The sequence below is a fragment of the Sciurus vulgaris genome (genome assembly GCF_902686455.1).
Source record: "Sciurus vulgaris genome assembly, chromosome: 15".
In the NCBI taxonomy this organism is placed as follows: Eukaryota; Metazoa; Chordata; class Mammalia; order Rodentia; family Sciuridae; genus Sciurus; species Sciurus vulgaris.
In genome coordinates, this window is record NC_136476.1 from 64,414,895 (window position 1) to 64,429,313 (window position 14,419).

Here is a 14,419-nt window from a genome sequence, read left to right on the forward strand (position 1 = left end):
TGAATGGATCTTGGGGAAGTCACTGAACTACTTTGAGCCTTGGTTTCTTCAAATATAAAATGGGAAATAATTTTCAAGTTACTAGTTGTTGTGAAGAACAGGTTTTAAAAGTTGTGGAATTACTTTGTGGAAATTGTTCTCAAATGTCAGAGATTCCTCTTACTGACCTAGTGCTGCATTGGGGCTTTTCCCAGCCTCCAGGCAAACCTGCTCATCTTTTTTTTTTTTTTTTTTTTTTTCTTTTTTAGAAGAAGGAAAAGAAGCATTATTGCTTTTCTAGCAAAGGAGAAACACAGGGGACTCCTGTCCCAGAGCCTGTGATTCTGCCTGTCAACAGGAACAGGGAGCTTTTATAGAGGTGATTCAAAGGCTACATTCCACGTGTTCTCTGTTGGAGTTGTAATTCACTTATTAATTTGGGAGGTAGTGATTTCTGAGATCTTCTGCTACCATCCCCAAAGTCTGGATTACTTAGTTCCTATGGTGGGTGTGTACTGAAGGACAGATAAATCTGCCTAAAATGGGGAAAAATGGTAATCCTGTTTCCCCCGCGAGATTAAGGAGGGGGAGAGATTAGGGAGGAGCAGGGAAAGAGGAAGAGAAGAAACATGTCCATTTTAAAAACCAGTTGCAGTGGCAGAGCAGCAAGGACTGTATTCAAAGCATAGAGTGGAACCACTGTTACATTTCCCCACTGGGCTCGTCTTGCACAGACACCCTATCCCTGTGTCTGATGAGGGTTTCTGTTCCTGAGTTGTTCAGGTGAAGCTGACTGGGGTATCCTAGATTTGTCCATCTCCTCTAAGTAGGACTGGATCTTCTGTTAGATCCTGGCTAAAGGCTCTGCTCAAGTGAAACTGTAATAACTATCACTATTGCTATCCTTTTTCCATATCAGAAGCTTTATCATTCAATTCCAGTATCCACAGAGTTAATTTAATTACCAAGTTGATACTAAAAATCTCATGTTCATGACATCAAAAAAGCCCTGACTGATTTCAAATTCTATGCTCCATAGTAAGTCAAATGAGAACACTGGCCGACCTCCTTTTTCAATAATAGAAGTAATTCCTCTGTGAGTGCTCCATGATACAGAGTCAATGCAGAAGGACTAGAATCAATTTTTCTTCCATATGACCCCTTATATGCAGAACAGTACTATGTTTCTCCATTTATATCTCCATGTGAAATAAAAGCAGAATTACAGATTTCCATGTGAAAAGTCTTATGCCCCTTTGTTCTTTTTTCCTGAACCCAAGCCTCTAAATATCACTTTAGATTGCAAGATGGGGGAAAAAAGAAAAAGTGGAGGAAAACACTGAACATTCTCAAGGAATAGAAGATACTGCTATATGGAGAACACAATTAGCTGTTCCTCTATCTGCTGAGGTTAGAAAAGAATATGAAATGAGCTGACAATCATCGAAATAATTTAGAGAAAACATAAAAATCATTTATTGGTTGATTAAGCTGTTAATCATTATTGTTCACATATAGGAACATTTTGGGATGGGAAGAAAGGAAGGGAAGAAATGGGGAGTGATAGGGTTGGAGGGAGAAAAGATAACTAAGCTTCTGGTTCACTATCAGCTCAAGAAAATTTTCTTGCTAGGACAGGGACATTTGGAGATAGTGGAAATAGCCATGAGAGGGAGGGAGGAAATCTGGATCCTAGTTTCTTCAATAACTTGATATGTAACCCTGAGCAAATGACTTTTCCTTAAGATCACTTTCTCATCTGGGGTAGATCAGTGGTTTTCAAGTTGTGCTTCAGCAGAACACTCCTGACCAGAAGCTAGATCAATGAATAATGGTGGTCTATGCAATTTACACAAAAATTAAATGAAATAAAACATTCCCTCTTTGCTGTAGTTTATTTATGAACAGTTGTTACAACAATTCCTGCACAGTATGGAAGTTTCTAAGTTTATTCAACAGTTTCTTAGATTTGAGATGTCAATGAACAAAATGTTTTGATTTTAAGATTTTCTTTACAACTTTTAAGAAACATTTTGCCTGATCGTCAACGTCTGGTAGCTGAGTTATAGCAATGCTAAAGTGAATTAATAAGCAGCAAATAAATAGTAAAAGAAGAACTTACAGTTAATCATGTTTACTCTTTAAAATTTTTAAGTAATTGTTGTTGATCTTTTTTTTATTTGTTTAAATATATTTTAAAAATAGGTACATATTCTGGTTTTAATTTTTGGATTAGACATCTGTCGTGATTCCAAATTTAGGGCTCTTACTTCAACTATTCTGTCTCACAGTAAAGGTTTCAGGACATAGATCATTTAAATTTATACTTACAGAATCTTGTGTTCTTTTTTCTTTTTCTCTTCTTTTTTCTGGTGCTGGAGATTGAACCCAGAATCTCCCACATACTGGGCAAGCACTTCACCACTTAGCTACCCTCCCGTGTTCCTTATGAACATTTTATGTAATCCTCCCATAGTAGTTCTGTAAGTATTTAATTTATTCCTCTACGGATGTGGAAACTGATGCATAGAGTCACTAAAGCATACATTAATACCTTACTATGACTAATAAAAGCAGGAGCCAGAATCTAATGAGTATATGTTCATTGCTAGTTTTGGTTTTGTATTTATTATACTCCCTTTAAAACTATTCTTTGGAATGAGCAAGTTTTCAGGATAAATTTCGGAAAGATACTAAAAAATAAAATTGTTCTACTTTCCAGACACCTAAAATATTACCAAATAAGTAGCTTTTGTGAAACACTGTTCTTAGCAAGTTGGAAAGAAATCAAACTATAACCTAGTAGACAGGAGAAGAGTTATGTATGAACCCCATGTTCTGATGAAAAGCAGCTAACATCAAATCTACAAGGGACCAGTCATGGGTGGGTGGTTTGTCAATTCAAAGTCAAGTTGACTTGGTACCAGTAAGCTCTGTCTTGATGTGCAGAATTCTGAGTCGAGTCTGTTTGGGAAAGCAAATATATGCAAGGATTCAAGGTGTGTGATTTTTAAAAAATAAAAATTAATAGAACATCATAGTTAAGATTTCTTTTATAAATTAGACATTGGTTTGGTCAACCTTCATGATACAGGAGAAATTTTGTGCTGGCAAAATTTATCTGCAAATACTATAAGTTTTTTCTAACTGCAAAAGAGATAAATTTATTGTACAAATACTTAAAAATCCAAAAAGTAAAGTGAAAAACATGCATAATATACCCATATTATATTACCTAGAAAACACATCACCTAGGAAAAAAACTATTAGAACTTCTATAACTATTAGAACTTCTATTACACTTTTCCAATCATTTTTAAAAATCTAAATATAGTTACAAATATAGTTACAAAAATATTATACACATTGGTTTGGAACCTGTTTACCCTTTATAAAAATCATGTAAATGTTTCCATGTCATTTAATATTTCTTAAAAACATTTGAGGCTATACAAATTCCAATTGCACAGGTGAACAAAATTTCTTAAGGCAATCACTTGCTATTGATGCCACAATAAAACACCTTGTCCATACAGTTTTGATGGCAGTCATGAATAAACCTTAAGTCAGTTTCTAAAAGTTAAATTTCTGGGTTAAAGACTTCTAATATATCCAGAAAGACTGAAACTAGTCCCACAGACCCTATAATAGAGAATTATAGGGTCTACTTTCCCATATCCTCAACAGTAATTATATATACTCTTCACATTTGGGAAAAATATGTTTTCCTGGTGTTACATAATAATACATACACATATATGTACACGTATATATACATATATATTTTATTTATCTTTCTGCTAACTTTTACATGTAAAAGAATACTGTCCTTCATTTGCAAAACTGATAAAGTTGAATTTTTCCATATATACGATTAGTAATTTCTTTGCTAGTATATGATAATATTTTTGAAATTATAGTGAAATTACAAATTTCAAAATATTAGAGTAGGAATTAAGAGATCTGGATTTTAGTCTTTATACCATAAGCTAATATCAAAAAACCTTACATTAAATTATTCAATCTCTTTGGTCCTAAATGTCTGCTTCTATATAAAATAAATTCAGAATGCCCACTTAAACTTTTATCCTATTTAACTGCGAAAAGCAAATTAAGATATCTATGTGAGAAACAGTCACTGTATTACTACTTTATTAGCAGTATTAATATACTTTGAAATGCATTTGTAATTACCACTCACAAAAGTAGGTTCTATCATTTAACTTTAAAATGGTTTTAAATACTTAAAGATAATTTACAATTCAGTTCAAATAAAACCCATGACTCCATAGTGCAAGTATTTATCACAAAAATGTTTTACATATCATTATATAACTACACAACTTTTTGCATAGTTTTATATGTTTTACACTTTTTAAAGCTTTTTATAGTAAGAAGTCAATTTATATGGGTGTGCTGCTTTTTTTCCTTTTAGAGGGATTTTTTTGGGGGGATATGCACTATGAAAAAATTAAACCATGACTATAATTTTGTACCTAGGTCTTTTACCTAACAATAGGTCATTTTTCTATTTAATTAAAAAATCCTCATAAACAATTTGAAGCTGTCTAATATGTCATGATGGGGATGCATTATTATTTACCTAACCATTACTCTTCTCTTAATCACTTATTTTTCAATTACTTGCTTTACCTCTATCATTTCTTGTATAAATCTTTTCTACATTTCTGATTGTTTCCTCAGGATAGAGTCTAAGAGGAAGCACTAAAGGTACAAAAGTGAACATTTTAATATTGCAAGTGTGCATTTTAAGTTGAGTTTAAAAGATTTGTGTTAACTTTTCTCTTTTAATCCAAAAATCTTTTAAAAAATTTTTAATGAGAATGCATTTATTTTGATGTGCATTGAAAAATGTGTGTACATATATTCCATCAAACCTTGATTTCACAGATATTATTACTTTCAATGAATTTAAAATTCTTAAGAGTTGATTTAAAAATATGTATCTATTGAATAATTAACAAGTACTATGGAAATATATCAGTAAAAGAGAGGAGAAGGAAAAAAGAATGTTGAGGGTGGTCTAAGAATGATAACTTTGAAGAAATTGCCATGGAAATGTAGATTATGGGGCTGTGACTAAGCTTGGTGTTCTGACCAAGTTACTTACCCTCTCTGGGCTTCAGTTTGAATATAAGTGATAGGAATCTAGAAACTGTGTTCTTCTTCTGGAAAGGGTACCTCTACAAATGGACAATTTTCCAGTGCAATCTTTTCTTCAGAATTTTCATTCGCCTAACCATAGTTGATCTGAGGTTGCTCTTTTTTATTTTTTTATTTATTGCAATAAATAGAACCTGAGGCCTTCCACTATTAGGCAAGCACTCTACCACTGAACTATATCTCCAGCCCCTTTGCGTTTTACAAATATCACTTTGAGTAGAATTTCATGTTAAATTATGAGTTAAAGCAAAATATTGGCTTTAAAATTGACACCAAATAGTCTAACAAAATACCACTCCTGGGTAACTCCATTGTAGGAACAGAAATGATCAAATTCTTCTCATCAGCCCAATTCCTTCATTGCTTTTGAGGACATAAAAAAAACGTAAAGTTCTAGAGCCAAGAAATGTGATTTTGAAGTTAGTTCATGAAATAGATCAAAATTTTGACTCATTGTCTCACATTCATCTTTGTATCCCCAGCATTCAGCTCTGAGTGTGGGGTAGTGTAGATAGATGCTAAACAAATATTCCATAGTTGAAAGGTATTATGTGTTTCATATTACAGTAACTAGCCTGATAGGACTGTAAATTTAACTTCTACCTATGGGAGAGAAACTTCCTTTTTGAATATTAGAATATTAGTATTGAAACATCTTAGATATCCAAAGGTATATATACAAAGATTCGTACAGAGTGTGTTTAATATAAGTTCTTGCAGTCTTTCTTCCTTTGAGAGCTGTTCAGAATCAGGAATCATCTACTTTTGTCTTCTTTTAGTCCCTCTTCTAGACATAACAGTGTGCTAGTGATTTTATTGTCTAGATATTGGGGGGGGGGTTCACAATTGTCCAACTTAAAGATTTTAGAAAAACCTTTTGAAGACAATAATTTCTAATAAGAGTAAAGATCTGAAGAATTCAAAATGAATAGCCAGTTGAAAATCACAAAGAAACTCAAATAGTAAAACGAATATATTGAATTGCACAGAAAAGGAGCTTTATACAAGCCGGGAAATGCCAAAAGTTAATAAGAGGTGTGTGACAACATGGTTAATTTTTTTTATTTTTTTATTTATTTATTTTTTTTTTTGATGCCCAAGGGTGCTTTACCACTGAGGTACATTCCCAGTCCTTTTTAATTTTTTTTATTTTGAGATAGGATCTTGCTAAGTTGCTGAGACTGGCCGTGAACTTATCATCCTCCTGCCTGTTTTCAGACTGATATAATATGGTTAAATGTTTAAGGATGAAATAATTAAAACTTCTGAAAAAGTCATAATCTCTATCACCTACTCTTTGTTTTGCTAAAATCATCAGCTTGAACAATTTTCCAGCCGGAATTTTAGAAAGTGGAGCTATCGACTGGATTTTTATTTTTTAATTTTTTTTGGTGTAGCTTTCAGGAAGCAAGGGGTCTTTTAAAATATGATAGAATGCACATATTGAGACAATGACATTAGAACATCTAGATGCTCTTGTTTCAGTTCAAATTTTATCTTTCTAATGGAGCCTCTGGGTCAACTCTTCATTTTTTTCCATGGGTCTTTCCTGCGAGTTTGGTAGAACCCCCACTTCGCTTCCCCACTTCCATATACACTTAAGAGATTTGGGTTCCTTCCTATTTTAAGGCTTTAATAACCAAAATGATTTATCGACTATCCCTAACCTGCTGGTGTTGGGCAAGTAAATGGATCATATTTGCATGGGTCAATCTGATTATAGGACTTCACTGTTTCTTGAACTAAAATTGTAAGATTTATTATTCTATTAGTGCTCATAAAGTCACTCTTTGGATGAGCCATAATTTCTCTTTATGAAGAGTCTGTATGCCAGTCACCCATGATAAGGGAGAAAAAAAATCCAGATTTCCAACATATTTTTATTCCCTGGAACATTAATAAAGACTTGAAATCCCATATGACTCTGGGGGATAATGACATGGGGTACAGAGGCAAATGGTAGATTTCAAGGAGTCAACATGTCCCCGTGAGACTTCCTTCACATTGTTGGCTGTGTATAAAACCTGAGTTTTTCATTTTAATTAAAAAATGTGAACATCGATTCTCCTGATGGAGAAGATAACCCACCAACTAGGCTTGCATTATCTTTGTGAATATTCTTGGGGAATGAAATAGCAGGAGGTGTGAACTTTCTCCTGCTTATCTAAATGGTCTGCTAATGGCAAAGCATAATTACGGTTACTTAAGTGCCAAGTTTATTAAGGTTTTCACTGAAACCTTCGGCCACAGCGCTTTCCGTCCCATCTTTCATTTATCCAATTACTTTCCCATCATTTGAGAAACTGCCTGCCCCAAATAAAAGCCAACAACCAAAAGCCCACTCTCCTTATGTTTAATTTCTTTCAGTTATTTCATTTGGCCGGTTAAGGCACTTATGGTTTCTAAAAGTCGAAAATAATATGTGTGTGGAAGCATCAATTGAAATTTTAGCCTTGCCACATTCAAAAAGCAGGGCTACGCGGGAGTTTTGCAATAGTTTGCTTCACAGTTTTGAGGAGTCATTTTGCTTCTAAGGCAGAAGATCGAGCTTATCTTCTAAAGATTATCCCGTGGTGCCCTATTTGGGATGGAAACTTAGCCATTGTGCCCTTTCCCCAGGGCACCCACACCAGAAGCCCGAAAGCCACCATCTCCCCATCAGCCTCCGGACCTCCTCGCTGTCTTTGTCCCTTCTAGACGTGGAAGCTTGGAGAGGAGGTTTGGTTTCCAAGGATTGGAGCGTTTGAAGGGCGGGGCCATCTCCAAGTCCATCTCCCCTTTTTGTCCTCTTCTTCTGGGACGGGAGGGTGGAGCCAGGTCCTCCCGCGGCCGGTTCGGGAGCTCTCTCTATCTCGGTCGCTCGAGGTGAGTCTGAAAGGGCGGCAGCCCGTTTAATTGTAGCGCAGGTTAATTTCTTGAGTTCACCGCAGTCGGTCCGCCAGCGGCTTCCCCGGTCTTTGCCAAGTGGGTTTACGAGGTCTGAGGCGTGTTGGGGCGCGCTCGCCTTCTCGCGAAAGGCTCCTCCCCAGGGCTTATTCCCCGACTGCGGAAAGCCCTTTGGTGCCCCAGGAGCCTTGGAAACCCGAGGTTTCCTCTGACCTCGTCGCGTCTTCCTCCCTCCCCACCGCCTGGTTCCTACGCCCCGGGGGAAGGGCGGCCCCCATCTTAGCACTTCCGACCCAAGCCAACCCAGAAGGTACCTTCACGTCGATGAAGATTTTATCGCATCCTCCAAACCCCCGCAGACATAGGAGCTTTCAGCCTGAAATACGATTGTTATTTTCTCGGTGCAGAGCTTGACAGAAAAAGTCAGCTTTTTATTAAAGACAAAGAGGTAAATTATCAGCCGGGACGCTGAAGGGACGGCGGAGACCTGGCGCGCTTCCCCTTGTTGCCACGAGGAATTTATGGGGGAGCGGCGACCAGAGCTCAGACACCCCTGGGGTCCCGGCGGGGAGGAGCTCAGGGCAGAAGGACTTCCCCAGGTCCCTCCGGGCACCTGAAAAGGGGAGTCCTTCCAATTCTGCACAAAGCCAGGCTCATTTCGTGCGGAGCAGCCTCACCGTCTTCCTCTCCTTTCTTCTTTCTCTTCTCTTTCTTTGACTCCCGTTTCCCTTTCGCCCGTGTCCTTTCGCCTCCTTGTTCTCCTCTCCCTACTTTTCTCTTCCCTCTCCTCGCCTTTCCTCCCCCTCCTTTCTTCTCCACCGCACGCGTAGTGTCATTTATTTATTTATTTATCACCCCCCGCCATCAACACCCTTTTAGGGCTCCGGAGCTTTTCAATGTGAGTGGGAGGAGAAAAGGGCAGGAAGTGTTGACTGGAAGGGGGTGAAATCGTGCCTCAGGGTGAGAATCTGCCCTGGAATATACAATCGGAAAATCTTGGAAAATGACGATTTAGATCTGCTCGTGCAACCCCGCTATCCGATGGGAACCAACTCCGCGCGCGTCTCCGCCTCCCCCTTTATTGTATGGATTTACGGGTGTTTCTGCCCCGACCGTTTGGCGGGGCGGGGAGGGGGCGAATGTTAAGGAGGACGGTCTTGCCCAGGAGCCTCAACACCGCGCTTTCACCGGATGCGCGCTCCTCAATGCAATGGAATCCAGCAACATCCCCCAATTCAGACGCGGACAAAAGAAACTTTAATTAAGGTCTCTGCCCCGCGCGCTGCGTGTTTCTCTCTCCCGAGGCTGTTGATGTCCAACTCGAGGAGCTGAGAAATAGAAATGGTACCACCAGCCCATGCCCTTGAACTTCAATTGCTCCTGACTTGCTGCATTGATTTTTTGATACTGTAGTCCCCCTCACACCCCCCGCCCCCGGTCAAATTAAAGCTTTAGGAGACATTCGACCCGGGAGAAAGGAGGTGGAAACCCACTCCTTTGCAAAAAGAGATAGTTCAGAACGATTCGGGGGGAAATTACACTAAATAAAAATTCAAGGTGTGAAAGCTTCATCTTGGCTCTCTTGTCTTCAACACCATGACACCTTATCATTAGGAGCGCTGATTGTTACTTTCCAAGCCTTTAGATGATCAGCCAGAAAGTGCAAACAACGCGGGGCTGGAAGGTGTAAAGTTATTTAAGTAGGCCCCCCCCCCCCCCTTTCGGTGCGCCGTCAAAACATTTCACAAGTTAGGAAAAGAAAGCGGTGGTTCCGAGGCTCAGGATGATGGGTTCTTTCCCTCCCTTCTCCCCCCACCCTATCCCTATCAGAAATAAATAAAACGCACACTAAGCCTTTATTCCGGGGGAGAAGACTTCAAAATACGTGCCAGCAATGGACAACTTGAGCTTCTCACTGGAGATACTCACACCGCAAACTGGAAAGGAATTAAAAAGCCCCACGTGGTTGATCTGGGTTTAGACTTGCAACCTCCAGTTCTCCATGTATGTTCTTTGCAAAGATTGGCCTCTAGATGGATGCGTGTGAGGGACGCTCTGGGGCCCGGGCTCGGTGCCTCGGGCAGGGCTGATGGTGGGAGCGCTATGAGCAGCAGCAGGGCAGGGTCCTCACTGGGGGCTTCCTCTGCCGGCCGGGGCTGCAGGGCGCCTCCGGGACCCGAGCGCGCAAGCCTAGGGCCGGCGGCCGCGCTCCTCGCACCGCCTTCTCCGCAGGTCTTTATTCATCTCATCTCCCTCTTCCCCTTCTCCTCCTCCTTTGCCTCCTTCTCCTCCTCTTCCTCCTCCTCCTCCACCACCACCAGCAGCACCACCACCACCACCACCTCCTCCTCCGCCGCCGCCACCTCCTCCTCTTGCATCTCACTGGCCTGGCTCTGTGTTGCTCTGAGTGACAAAGACAATGTCCCAGCCTTAACTTTGCAACCACCTTGCCTCCTTCTGGGGTTCAGCAGGGGGGGAGGGGGGACAGCAGCCGCAGCCTCAGCATCTCCTCCAGCTTCTCCTTCTGCGCTTCTCCAGCTCTTGGAGAATTCTTCCCCCCGTTCCCCCCAGCCCTTTCCTCATTTCTTTCTTTCTTTTTCCCCTTCCTCTCTCCTGCACGTTGTTGTTGTTATTAGAAAGGCTTCGCGCACCCCCTGGTGCTCCGGCGTTTTGTGTGGCAGGAGAAGATTGTCTTCCTTCTCTCTTTCTGTCTTGCTTTCTCTCTCCCTCTGGTTGCTCATTATTCAGAGAGAGACACAGAGGGAGGGAGAGAGAGAGAGAGCGCGAGGGAGAGGGAGGAGAGGAGAGAGAAGAGCAGAGTGAGGGGAGAGAGTGAGAGGGAGAGGGAGGGAGGGAGAGAGGGAGAGGGAGAGAGAGACGGATATCTCAGGTCATCTGCAGCTGCAGCGAGTCTGAGGAGCCGAGGAAGGCAGGGAAGATGGCGATCCTCCATTGCTGAGACCCGGCAGAAGCACATGAGACTCCCAAACAACTTCCACAACAATAACCCGAGCAGGAAGAGGAGAAAGAGAAAGAGGATAAGGAGGCGGTGGGGCTGGAGAACCGAAGCACCTCCCGGCGCCGGGACGCTTCTTCTGTAAGTTACTGCAATTAACCACCACCTCCGGGTGGTCCGAGTGCTGGGAGAGGAGAGCGCCGGGCGGTGGAGGCACAAACGCGCTCATTCATTCGGCCAAGGAGGGTTGGCGGAGCGGGGAGGAGAGGAAGTCCCCTGCATGGACTGGCTGCTGGAAGAGGAGAAGAAGCGAGAGCGAGGAGGAGGAGGGGGAGGAGGGAGAGCTGGAGGGGGAGGAGGAAGAGGAGGAGGAGAAGCCAGGGAGGAAGAGGAGGAGGAGGAGGAAGAGGAGGAGAAGGTGGTGGTGGTGGCGGTGGAGGTGGCTGTGCTTTTCCTGCTGGCTGCTCCTTCTGCCGGGGTGGGGGGAGCGCAGCGCTGTGGCTTAATTAATTTCGTGTAGTTCTATGAAGAGAAGAGAAAATGAAAGATGAGTGAGAAGGGAGCTGGAGGCTCAGGACGGATGCTCCGAGTGTGGGGACAGGAGTAGGGACGGAGCGGGGGGCGGGGGGCGGGAGGCAGGAGACCTGAGCCCGAGCCAGAGGGAGCGAGCGAGGGTCAGAGGAGCGAGCGCTCCGAGCGAGCGGCCCCGACCTGAGCGGGTTGACCTCTTTCTTTCTCTGTCCCTCTCCTTCCTTCCCCCTGTCTGCCTGTCCCCCGCCCGATGGCAAAGCCGTGCGGATTGGCACCCCCCTCTTCCTCAGGTATTTGGCTCTCTCTCTGTCTCTCCGAAGTTGGGATGCGGGGTCGGGATGTGTCGGGGTGGCTGCTGCTGCTGCTGCTGCTGCTGCTGCTGCTGCTGCTGGTGAGGACAGAGGCGAGGACCCGGGGGCCCGGGCCGGGCGGGGGGCGCAGGTTGAGGAGCAGCTGAGGAGCTGTCTCCAGGCTGGGGGTTCAGAAGCGTCTGGTGGAGGAGGACAACGGTTTCTGGAGAGGAGAAGCCATTACACACGCTTGGCTCTCCTCTGAGGCGGGGAGAAAGGCAGGCAGGGGCCTGGGGGGGCGTCTCACTCCTGGTGCGGTTCCCAGGGGTCTGCCCTCCTTCCAGGCACGAGGGGAAGCCGCAGCCGCCCCCCATTGGAGCAGCCCCTCTCTTTCCCTTTCTTTATCTCCCTGTCCTCCATTTGCAAGCTGTCTGCTTTGGTTCCAGTCCAGACTCCAAAACACAAAGCTCCTTCTCACGTTCATTCTCCAGGCTGTTCACCATTCCTGAAGGAACCCTCATTTTCTTTTCATTGTAGCTTCTAACCTACAGGGAGGGAGGGAGGGAGGGAGGGAGGCCGCCTGGAGTTCCTTTTATATTCCTCCCCAACCCCACCAAAAAAAAAAAAAAAAAAAAAAAAAAAGTTTCATTTTTAAGCACGCGACTGGGATGGGGGAAGACCAACCAGTTGGGGCTTTCTCCAGGGCTCCCGGCGGCTCTGAGTGCCTGTGTTGGCTGTTTGGTGTGCTTTGGTTTTGTTTCTGGAGGTTGCTTGCAGGTTTTTGGAGGAAGTGACTAGTTTGGTTGAGAGCTGGGAACTGAGTCAGGTAAGCCGTGTCATGTTGTAACTCCATCAGAAAATGGAGGAGAGCGGGTTTCCAGGAGACAAAGCTGAGATGAGAAGTGTTTATGAAATTATGGATGTCTCCATTTTGAAGCTCTGTTGGTGATGGCTGGAGGAGGAGGCTTGCCTGCCTCCTCCTCCTCGCTCTCCAGAGGGAAACCTGGTGGTGGTTCCTCACCGTCTATTCATTATGCAAGGAAATGAGGGCTTTTAAAGGGTTCCTCAGGTTTTTCTCCCACCAGAGGAGTGCTTTCACAAGTTATTGAGACGTTTGTTTCCCTTTTAAAGTAAACTTTTGGAATTTTTTTTCTCCTTTTGAGTGGACCTGAAGGGTTTTGACCTTCTTCAGGAGAGGCGAGGCAAAACCTGAAACATTTCCACTGAGGTCTTCTCACAACTTTAAGCTTCTCCAGCTCTCCTTAAAGTCACCAGGCAATGTTATTTCCTCATTGTGAAGATGGTGGTGGCCCCAGGCTGAGATTTTTTTTGAGTTGTGGGCTTTGGTTATCATCATGTTGGATGCATTGCAAGACTTTATTGTCTGGTTTGGGTTGATTTCTGGAAAAAAATAAAATTCCTGCAAGATCTCAGAGGAACTCTTAAGACTGACTGACTAACAGCAGCTTCTCCAGGGTCTCCATTTCTCTTCAGGTTGTTCCATTTGTATGTTAGGCCTTCTTTTAGCTCCTTTGTTTCCCTCTTTCCCTTTCCTTCTGCTGGTTTTTTTCTGTGTTCTCAAGGACTGCAAGTCTTCAGGAATATCAGTATGTCTTCTTAACAATGTCACTATGGAAACAAATTATGCCAGTTGAGAAAACCTTATGTCCAGGTATCTTCACCTTTTTAATTGGAGGAATTTATTCATGTTGTAGGAAGACATTTTGTGAGGATGATTTGAAAAAAGAACCCAGTCCTTCCTTAGTCCACACACACTGATTTGGAGCTCTTCACAGATTAGTTCTAAAGAATGTATGCAATTGACCCAAGTAAAGAACTAAATCCTGAAATGCTTCAGGAATTTAAAAAAGCCAACCATGAAGATGTTGCTTTTCCATTAGGTAAGGTAGCCATCTTGAGGATGAGGGAAGATGTTGGAAGAATTTTAGATGGACTATTGAAGATACGTGAGGGAGGGCTCCACAGTGGAATGGGAACTTGGAGGAATTTCAGACCCAATTAATACAATCTAAGAGGGCTAATTGGACCTTGCTTTCAACTGAGGAGAGATACAGAAAGGTACCAGCTTCAACAGAAATAAGGAACACATTGGTGAGCGACTTGCACAAGCTTTTCTCTTGCTTTGCTTTCTCATTATGTATCAGATTTTTGTGTGTGAAGTTCCTTATGTCTACAGTATTTTTGTGCATATTGAAGTGATTTTCGTTTCCAGATGTAATTATATTCTGTTGACTAGCTGGTAACAGTGTCACTCAGTGAATGCACAGTGCAGTATATGACAACATCCCATTTTTCAAACCAAACTGTTGTGTCATTAATTGAGGGTTATTGTTCTTCTGAGGGGTGTGAAAGGAGAGGAGAAATACATGGTTCTTTAGCTGATAATTGTCCATGGTCAATGAAGTAAAACCCTGTTTGTACAGATGAAGATGTATGATTTTCACTTGATGTGTGTGCTCATTCAAAAATACTTCTCTTTAGATCTCTGCCTCTTTATTAAAAACCTAGAGCACTTTGAAAAAAATCTTACCTGGAATCATACCCTAATTTCCTCATTTTGAATGTTGTCCTT

The 14,419-nt window shown here is 42.4% G+C and overlaps 1 protein-coding gene across 14 annotated transcripts in view; it reads left to right on the forward strand.

The window, feature by feature from the left end:
* Nucleotides 1-7,032: 7,032 nt before the first annotated feature.
* ZNF462 (zinc finger protein 462) overlaps nt 7,033-14,419 on the forward strand; it is a 135,828-nt gene continuing 128,441 nt past the window's right edge. For 4 of the 14 annotated variants that reach the window (XR_013759657.1, XM_079113324.1, XM_079113326.1 and 1 more), the window contains exon 1: nt 10,839-11,146. The gene's annotated coding sequence lies outside the window, so the exon portion shown is untranslated. Of the gene's footprint in view, nt 8,029-10,838; nt 11,147-11,625; nt 11,928-12,438; nt 13,939-14,419 lie in introns of those variants that run through there. The other 10 variants (XM_079113327.1, XM_079113330.1, XM_079113328.1 and 7 more) reach the window with 8 other exon arrangements.